This window comes from Zingiber officinale, chromosome 1A (assembly GCF_018446385.1).
Source record: "Zingiber officinale cultivar Zhangliang chromosome 1A, Zo_v1.1, whole genome shotgun sequence".
NCBI lineage: Eukaryota > Viridiplantae > Streptophyta > Magnoliopsida > Zingiberales > Zingiberaceae > Zingiber > Zingiber officinale.
In genome coordinates, this window is record NC_055987.1 from 83278912 (window position 1) to 83288550 (window position 9639).

Consider the following 9639-nt stretch of genomic DNA (forward strand, 5'->3'; position numbering starts at 1 on the left):
GATTGTCTAGGACACGTCTAGGCCATGACGCGGTTTGGGTAATCGTTGGCCAATTAAACAAATCCACACATTTCTTAGCGATTCGAAAAAAAATGATTCTCTGGAACGATGGGTAGAGCTGTATTATCGAGAGATCATCAGATTGATGGTGTTCCATAGAGTGTGGTGTTCCTTTGAGTGTTATAGCGGATAGGGACCCATAGTTCACGTCTTGGTTCTAGTAGAGTCTCTAGCAGGCTCTGGGGCACACAGCTCTATTTCAGTCTAGCATTCCATCCATAAACAGATGGACAGTTAGAACGAACCATTCAGACATTAGGGGACTTGCTGAGGTCTTGCGTTATGGATTTCGGAGACAATTAGGAGGACCTCTTGCCATTGGTAGAGTTCGCCTACAACAACAGCTATCATTTGGCAATCCAGATGGCACCATTTGAAGCGTTGTATGGCAGACCTTGTCGGACACCCACCCTTTGGGAGGAGGTTGGGGAGGCCTAGCTGCTAGGACCACAAAGAGCTCAACAGGAGGCAGAGTTAGTCCGCATTATCAGACAAAGAATGTCAGAGGTGCAGGACCGTTAGAAGAGTTATATTGATCGGAGACGCAGGCCCCTGGAGTTCTCTATTGGCGACCATGTAATCCTAAGAGTCTCACCACGAAAGGGGTGAAGAGATTTGGCCTCCGCGGTAAGCTAGCTCCATGATACATTGGGTTATTCCAGATTTTGAAGAGGATTGGAGCGATAGTTTATCGTCTAGCGCTACCACCGGCTCTGGCAGGCATTCATAATGTATTCCATGTGTCCATGCTGAGGAGATATGTAGCTGACCAGCACATGTTCTGTCAGATATACCAGTTCCCATTCAGCCTGACGTTACCTACGAGAAGGTTCCGATACGGATTCTGGACCACAAAGAGCGCCAGCTGCGGAACAAGACTATCCAGCTATTTGAAGTCGGATGGTAGTATCATTCTGACGAGGAGGCCACCTGGGAGCTCGAGGATACGATCCGAACTCGATACCCCCATCTTGTTACTTAAGGTATATGGGTTAAACTTCTATTCAGCATTTATACTGTTTAGCTTTTGCTAATATTTGCTGATGGTAAATAACGAAATTTGAGGATCAAATTTTTATTAGTGGGGGAGAATGTAAAATACATCACCTTGATAATGGGTGAATAGCTTTAACAAAAATTTTAGGAATTTTCAAAAATATTATGGGAATTTTTTGGAGCTCGTATGATAAGTTTAAGGGGATCAACTATTGGGTCACAGGAAAACCTGTTTAGGCTATCCCATTTAAACGAGAAAAAGTTTAGTTTTTCTTTTCTTTTTCCTTTTCTTTTCTTCTTTTCCCCGCCGTGTGCCCTAGCCCTCACCCGACGCTGATCCCTCTTCCTCTTTCCGACGCCATCTCCCCCAACCCGATCATCTTCCCCAACCGGCGCCCCCATTCTCTTTTCACCGCCGGTCGTCTTCTCCTCTTCTCTCCCGAGCCGCGACGCCGAACCTCTCCTCTTCTGTCTCTGCCCCAAGCGCCGCCAACCACGACGCCGAGGTCCAAAATTGGCCAACCGAATCCTAGATCTGATTCCTGTGCGCCGCCACCCCTGTTGACACTGTGCCCTAGTTTTGGATCCACTGCCCTCTTCCTATCACATCACCTATGTACAGTGTTATCCTCGTCGTGATATCTATCGTCGGTTCATTCTTCACCTATATCAACAGTCAGTTTTATTGGATCTCTGGCAGAGATAAAGCTACTGGCACAAGCTTAGGTAGAAACTCCATCTTTGTTTCTAGTAACAACTTACTCTGGAAGAAAGAAAACAGCTAGCAAGGTGAGCATCTCCATCTCTAGTCCTGTTTCCTTGTGATTGCCGACCATGGTACTCACATGAATTTCATTTGGTTATAGAACTGATTTGTAGAACTATAATCCTATTGAATTCCAGCTAACTAGTGCTTATCGGGAATAATTAACAGCAGCAACTTTATCTTGGCTTCGACTTTAGTTTCCAGCAGCAGTTTCACCGGCTGTGATCCAATAGAGAAGGTCTAATTTGGGTGAGTTGTTGAATTTGGATTCCTATTTTAGCTTGATCCGAATTAAGCTAGGAAGATTAGGGATAATCGGTCCAAGAGGTTGTTAGAAAATGATTGAGATTAAATGTTGAATTTAATCTATGTTTCAAGTTAGATCTGACTTATCAAGCTAACCAACATTAAATGATGGATTTGGGTTTCTTGGGTTAATAGGAATTTGGATTTAGTTAATTGGTGTACTTGGAATTAGCTAAAATTATATGATTATTATTATAGAATTTTGATTCGAGATGGCGTCTCAACATGGGATTTATTTCGGATACGATCTTCTTTTTGAGGCAAGTGTCTCTTGGCTTATCTTTTATGATATTGTCACTTTGATATGCATAGTAATTTATAGCTAGTAGCAATGCTCATGCTTAGATTTGCCCTTGGTATGTCACTATTTGATACCTATAGTATGTTCTATTTGTTGCCTGTTATGTATCCATGTTTATATCTCTTGAGTATTACCATGTGTACCTTAGTTCCTAGAGGAAGTGGCATACTAGGCTTCACTGAGTATAGGACTAGTTTTCTAGATTTTATTATCGGGCATGTGTACTTAGATCTGTGATACCTAGGTCATAGTATGATTTATTTTTTTGTTTGGTACATATTTTGTGGAGGTGATTATGGTTTGGATTTACTTGCTTAGTGTCATGAACCATCTTACTTGATTGCATGCTGTGCGATTGTCGGCTCATTATTATTGAAGACATCACCAGTTATATGATCTCACACACAACCACTCATGGGTAAGTGGTATATCAAGCAGGATGTGTGGTAATTTTGGTCTATTAGGTTCCGCTGGTCCGCTCATGGGTAGTGGTGACACAGCTTGGTAGCTAGCAGAGATCCCTCCTCTGGACTGTCTCAGGGAGATGAGAGTATTGTGCTCCCCCACTCTGTTTGGGGTAGGAGGATAGCTGTACTCCGACAGCATCCTGTCCACTCGGTCACTCAGGAGTAGTGATGGCAGAGTGCACAGTTGTCATAACCCTACCCAATCGATCTCACCATCGCGTGTGAGATGGCTGACTAGCGTCAGTGGTGACACATGTCATTTTTGCATCATATGCATTGATTGCATTTATTGTTTGTGATTGCTGCACTTTATTTATTGTATTTTGGTGGTTGCATATGATTGACATGCATACAAGAGACATTATATAATCTGGTCTGACGACCCTTACATCTGTATAGGAGGTCCTGGTGAGTACAGTTCTTCTTCTGTTATCTTTTCAATTTGCACTTTTTATTATTGATCAGAAGACTGTACTCCATGATTATTACTAATAGTTATATCTTACTAGGCATGTTAGCTTGATATCCGCTGTGTTCTTTAAACTCACGCCGTTGAGCTATTTCTATTTCAGGCAGTAGGTAGATTTTTAGAGTCGTTTGGAGTATCCTGTCTGCCGGTTCTCACGCAACATCAGAAGACCTGTTTTTGGTTTTTTTTAGTACTTTGTTTGGTTTATGTATTCGGTGTAATTAGCATTGTATATTTAGATTTTGGTTCTGGAGTGTTTTGATGTGGTGTTTTGTATTGTTTGTTGTGTTGTATAAGTCTAGCTGGCTAGCAGTCTTGTTTTTTTTTGTTTGTAATGGTTTTCTATCATTTCCACTGTGTTTTTGGTATTTTGATCCAACCGAGTGGGTTGTTAGATATATATAACACTACGTGGTTGTATTTTTTTTTTATTGTTACAGCCGAGTGGGCTGAATATAAACTGCGTGGTTGTGTATATATTTCAACCGTGTGTGGCTGATGTATATCTGTGGATGTAGAAATGATTCAGATTGTTACTGGTACAGGGGAGATGTTGCCGGATTTTTCTCTGGTTGGGACTCCTTGGGGCGTGACATTCTTAGCTTGCCCTTCATAAATTATTAGGAGAGATTTCATCCAATTTTTGTTTGACCAATCTTGGAGATTCAATGTCACTTGATCAATTAATGTATATGATTCATCCAAACTTTTGTTCATCAAAGAACCTCTAGTAGATGAACCCAATAATGACTTATCTGAGAAAGAAATCCCCATATAGAATATGTACACTATCAGTCATCTTTCAAAACTATGATGAGGATACTATCTTAATAAACCTTTGAATCTAACTCATGCTTCAGATAGTGATTCTCCATCTTCCTGAGCAAAATTTGTAATGCAATTTCTCATGTACACTATTATGCTTGGAGGGAAACAATGATTCAGAAATCACTGCTCTAATTGTTCCTAGCTTGTAATGTTTTGAGGAATGAGAGAATAAAACCAAGTCTTTGATCTATCTTTGATGCTAAAAGGAAATGCAATCAACCAAATAGCATCAGTAGAGACTCCCTCACATTGTTCCATGTTGTAATATTCAAGAAATGCTTCAAGGTGCAAGTATGGGTTTTCTAAGACTTATCCAAATTTGTGACCTTGTATCATGGTAATTAATTCTAAGCCTAGTTGGAAATTTACTACTTAAATCTGAGGTTACACAATGGGGGATCATAATCTTGTGAAAAAACGTGTGATAAAGTCTCTTAAAGGCCTACTTGACATGTTAATGCTCATGGTATCTAAAGAAAAATTATAAGGAAAAAGTAAAAATATAGAATCAAAGATAAGAAGAAAAATGCATAATGAAAAATAAGAAAGAAAAAGAAAAATATCTAGAGTAACTCAAATGCTAATCAACTAATATTAATCAAAAATAGTCACTGACAACAACGCTAAAAACTTATTATGAAGTCGCAAGTGCATGACTACATCGTCAGTAATAAAATGATATCGAACCATAGAGACTATTGATTAAGTACTAGTTGATTTCGTATGATGAGTTATCTTGATAATCAAAGGTTGTTTGAACTCTTGTGAGCAAGAGATTGAGAGAAGAGAGAGAGAAAGAGAGGGAGAGAGAGTTAGTAGAGCAAGAGAATGAAGAGAGAAGGAGAACAGTTGGTTGAGGAATGGTTCTAGGGTTTTAGTTTCACTATGATGCTAGTTAATATCCCTAGTAAATGTTCACTTCCTTACCCTCCATGTTTATAATCATGTAGGGATTTTAACCTAATTACCGGTAAGCTACAATAATTCCAACCTCATTTAGTAAAGGATTAACTTTAGAAAGTTCGGTTAAAGGGATACCCTCTATCACTAATGGCCCCTCGATCATAGAATCACTAGAGTTATCTTAGGTACTTCCTAACGAGGATTAAGGATATACCAGAGTGTTTACACCATTCTCATTCAATGTTGCTAAGTAAAAGAGATAACATAGAAAATTCGATTAAAGGAATACCCCTTGTTAGTAGTCCCCGGGTCATATAATCATTATATTACACAAGTTACTTCCTAACATTAAATTAGTGTAAACTCATTAAGCTCTTAGTTAGCTAATACCTTTGTAGAGAAATGACTTCATTTCACAAGGATCATTCTAAAATGTGTGGTTAATACACCCTAGCGCTTCTCCTCTACAAGGTGACCAATCCACTATAATCCATATGTTTACACCATTCACATATTTCATCAAACACTTACAAGGTACAACACACATAGAACATGATATAAATATTTCATTGAACAAGGAAATGTCATATACATAGTTCATATATCAATATCGCTTCGAAATTACTCCCTACATCCTAAGAATCGGAGGGTTACTCCATTGAGAAGGTAGAACAAACCAAAGATATGAATAATTGTTGGATCATGAGAGGGGGAGGGGTGAATCATGAGTTTTTGAAACTAGAGTAATTTTAATATCTTAAAATAAAATTACAGTGGAAAAAACTAAAAAGAATACAAAAGACACAATCGATTTTTCTTAGTTAGGAGCCTTTGACGACTCCTACTCCAAGACCCAAGTTTGTGGAGTTATCGATGGATATTCCACTAAATGGATCTTCTGGAACCACTGGAAGAGGGGATCAAGTACAAGTAGAAAATAGGACATTCTAACAACCTACACTTCCTTTTTGTGAATATGAAAGGTAAAAAGTAAATTAAGATTGTTACCAACACTTTAGTATATAGGAATCTGAACAGGCTTGTGTGTTGATATCGGTCTATCGACAGTAGTCGAATATCATGGAGTAATAGCGCAGTAGTAGAAAATCACAATTGAGGCAGCAAAGGAGTCATAGAAGTTTGTTATCAAGTTGTCTCTCAGATGCTGCTCGAATAGCCCTTATAAAGGATGTTGGAGGCATCTCCAATGCCTATGGAGGCGCCTTCAACCTTGAAGCATTATCCCCAGAAGATCGCTTCTCATCCATGATAAAGCAACATTCTAATCCTCTTTAGGGCACCTTCCATCAGCTCTAAGGTGCCTTCAATCCCACACGAGAGGGCACCTTCCATCAGATCCAAGGCGCCTTTGCGCCACACGTAAGGGCACCTTCAGCTCGGTCTGAGGTGCCTTTAGAACTATTTATCTAAGCTAAATTTGTACCAATCGATCCTGCAAGTCCATGTTAGCCCAAAATAAATAATAACTTGCAAAACAATGTTAGCACAATAAACATAAGCAGTAACAATTAGTTCCTATCCTTCCAAGATCATGAACTAGTCAAGGTCTTGATTTAGGGATCTAAAATGGACCTAAACTAGACTGACGCATACTATTCCTCAATCGAAACACATTCTCACTGAGTCACTCTCCTCTAGTGATTTACCTTCACTTACCAATTTACAGTCTATCGACTAGCCTCTTGACCCACTAGGTATTCATGTTAATTATTAGGTCCATAAACCTAACTAGACTTCTGCTAGCTGTCAGGCCCTGTCGACCCAGCTGGACTTCCTTCCAGATATCAGGTCTACCCTTTGACCTATTTGGTCTTCGTACCAACTAACGAGTCCTGCAGACCTAGCTAAATTTTATCCTGCTATCAGGTCCTCCAGACCTGTCATCTCCTATACACTTGGTAAAGCAATTAGATCAAAAAGACACCTAACTTAACTCACTTATAATTTATCAAAATCTGAGTTAGACTGTTAGTGTAAACTACACCAACAATAATAACATTCTTACAACCAAAATATGTGGAGAAGAAATGCTTAGATATGCGTTGTCAATGTCTTTAAAGTGTGTCTTTATTTTGGAGGTGGACGAATTGTCAACAACTCAAAGATGGAGGCTTTAAAGTTTTCCCTAGAGGGGAAATCCATTCCCAAAGGAAGGGGGCAGAGCCCCCAAACCAAGGATAAGTGAAAATGGGAGAAAACCCCCCTTTTATAGTAGGGAGTACAACCCCCTTGTGTTCTACACCACAAGGTCGTACTTTAAGGCATAGCAAGGGAGTGCAATTGGTGAAAAAGGTCCGCTCTATTATACCTCCTGGCACAACCAAGCCATGTGGGTTGTTGGGAGAAATATGCATGATCGTGCCTTTGGCATCGCTGAGCCATGTCTTTGCCTGGAAGGGGAGGTACAACTAAGTCATGGGAAATTCTGGGGACCAGGCATGGTCTGCCCATGACTCTTGATGGAAGAGGCACACGGTCATGCCTGTGGGCATGGCCTAGGTTGCAAATCTTCTAAAGTTGCTACAATGTGCATTCTCGCTCTATTTTATGCTCCCAATTGCATCCTATTAATCAAAACAAGTAAAGAGAAAATCTTCAAACAAGAGTAGAAGTATGATAATATAATAAATATGGTGCAATAAATATAGATTATACTCATGAAATATATATAGATATGCATCAAAGAATAACTAAAAACATATATAACTTATGCACATCAGAACCTTTGCTAATTATCAAAACACATCTTCTATTTTCTGGTAATTTCAACACCAACGTAGCATACTCACCCACTTGCTATCTCAGATAAAGTATATAATGTCAACATGTAGAAGCTTTGTTACTTCCTTCTTAACCATGTCCAAAATGAGTGGGTTAAGTCTATGTTGTGGCTTTATCACTGGCATCACATCATCATTAAAGAAATTCCAGCGCATTCATATAAAAGGGTTGATACCCCTCAATAGCCCCTCTGATATTGTCGTAGAAAATTGAGTAGTCACTTCTCTTGATCCTGATCAAGATCCTAGGCAATAATTATTATATTTAAGAAGTGTCCTAAGACAATTGCCTTAGATAATATAGTATTTATTGGATAAATAAAATTACTATTTAAGTATATATTCTATATGTATATGATTTGATCTTAAACACAATTAATGAAGTCCACAGTACAATATATGGAATGAGAGAAATTGTAATTGGACCATAATAAGTGGATAGCTCTTAATATGTAATTATGTGTGTATTGAAAGATTCTCTAGTCGATGAATTAGTGTGACTGGACATCATCAATTCTATAAGACTAGCATATATTAAACTCCTTGGTTTGTCCAAGTAGCTGATCCTTACTAGCTGAAAATATTAGGGATGTTGAGAGTTAACATATGGATGTTGGTTAAGGGTAACTATTGTATTGAAAGTGACCTACTATGAGACTTCATGTGGTTCTATACATGTCTATGAAGATCTCATTGCAGCTTGAGTGTAAGTTTCCTTTAACTTGAGGTATTCAAGTCATCTTAGTCATAAAGACTTATGCTTTGACATCTTAAGCAAGCATTTTTTGGAAGTGTGGCCCTAGAATGATTGGATATAAGTCAAGATGTCCAAAGGTATTTGAATAGCTCACAGAAGATTCACCACTCCTTTAATATGGAGACATATATCCTATGACTACTTGTTAGAATTATTACTCGTATGTCTTTGTCCAAAGCAGAAACATGTCAAGAGGATGGTCTTCTTAGACAAGTGTTAGAGTAATTTGAATCTATAAGATAGGTAACTACTACTTAGGCTAAGTGTGACATAGTCAACCTAGTGGAGACTGATATATAGACCATGCCCTAAACCAACTGAGTATAAAATGAGTGAAAGGAACAAACACACGAATAATTGTAGCTGCTAAAGGGTTCAAAAGGGATTTTTGAATCAACTGTGATTTTTGATCAATTTGGGATCATGATATACTACAAAGTGTCACTCATGACTATTCATAATTAATAATTAATTATGAATAGCCAATATAACCAGAAACCTATAAGGTCACATTCACTATGAGTTTATCTGAAAGTCATACAATGAGTTTAAGAATTAGATTTTTAAATTGAGAGAGATTGAGTCTAGTTGGACAAGACGAAAGGCAAATATGGAAAGTATTTGATGGGATGGAAGTGCAGATGGGTCACATCTCTTGTAAACGAGTTAGGACCTCTTTGGTTTAATTATGAACCAAATTGATTTGGTTTTAATTAAAGATGGTTTGGTTTTGAACCAAGATGGTTTTATCTTAAACCAAACTTAAGGCTAACAAATCAGATTTTGGGTTAGTGGTAATGGGTTTGCGCTCACTCTTTATATATATATATATATATATATATATATATATATATATATATATATATATATATATATAGGGAGAAGAGAAAAAAACTATGAAACAAAATATAATTGTTAGGTTTTTGGTTTTCTTTCTTCTCCCTCTTCTCTCTTTGTCACTACCGACCATAAGGAGAAAACCTCT

At 38.2% G+C, this 9639-nt stretch overlaps 1 non-coding gene across 1 annotated transcript; it reads left to right on the forward strand.

Annotated features, from left to right (window-relative positions):
* The first annotated feature begins 4170 nt into the window (after nucleotides 1-4170).
* On the forward strand, nucleotides 4171-4278 carry LOC122039176. Its single transcript, XR_006128064.1, has one exon. It is a non-coding gene; the product is annotated as a small nucleolar RNA R71 (small nucleolar RNA).
* Nucleotides 4279-9639: the final 5361 nt, after the last annotated feature.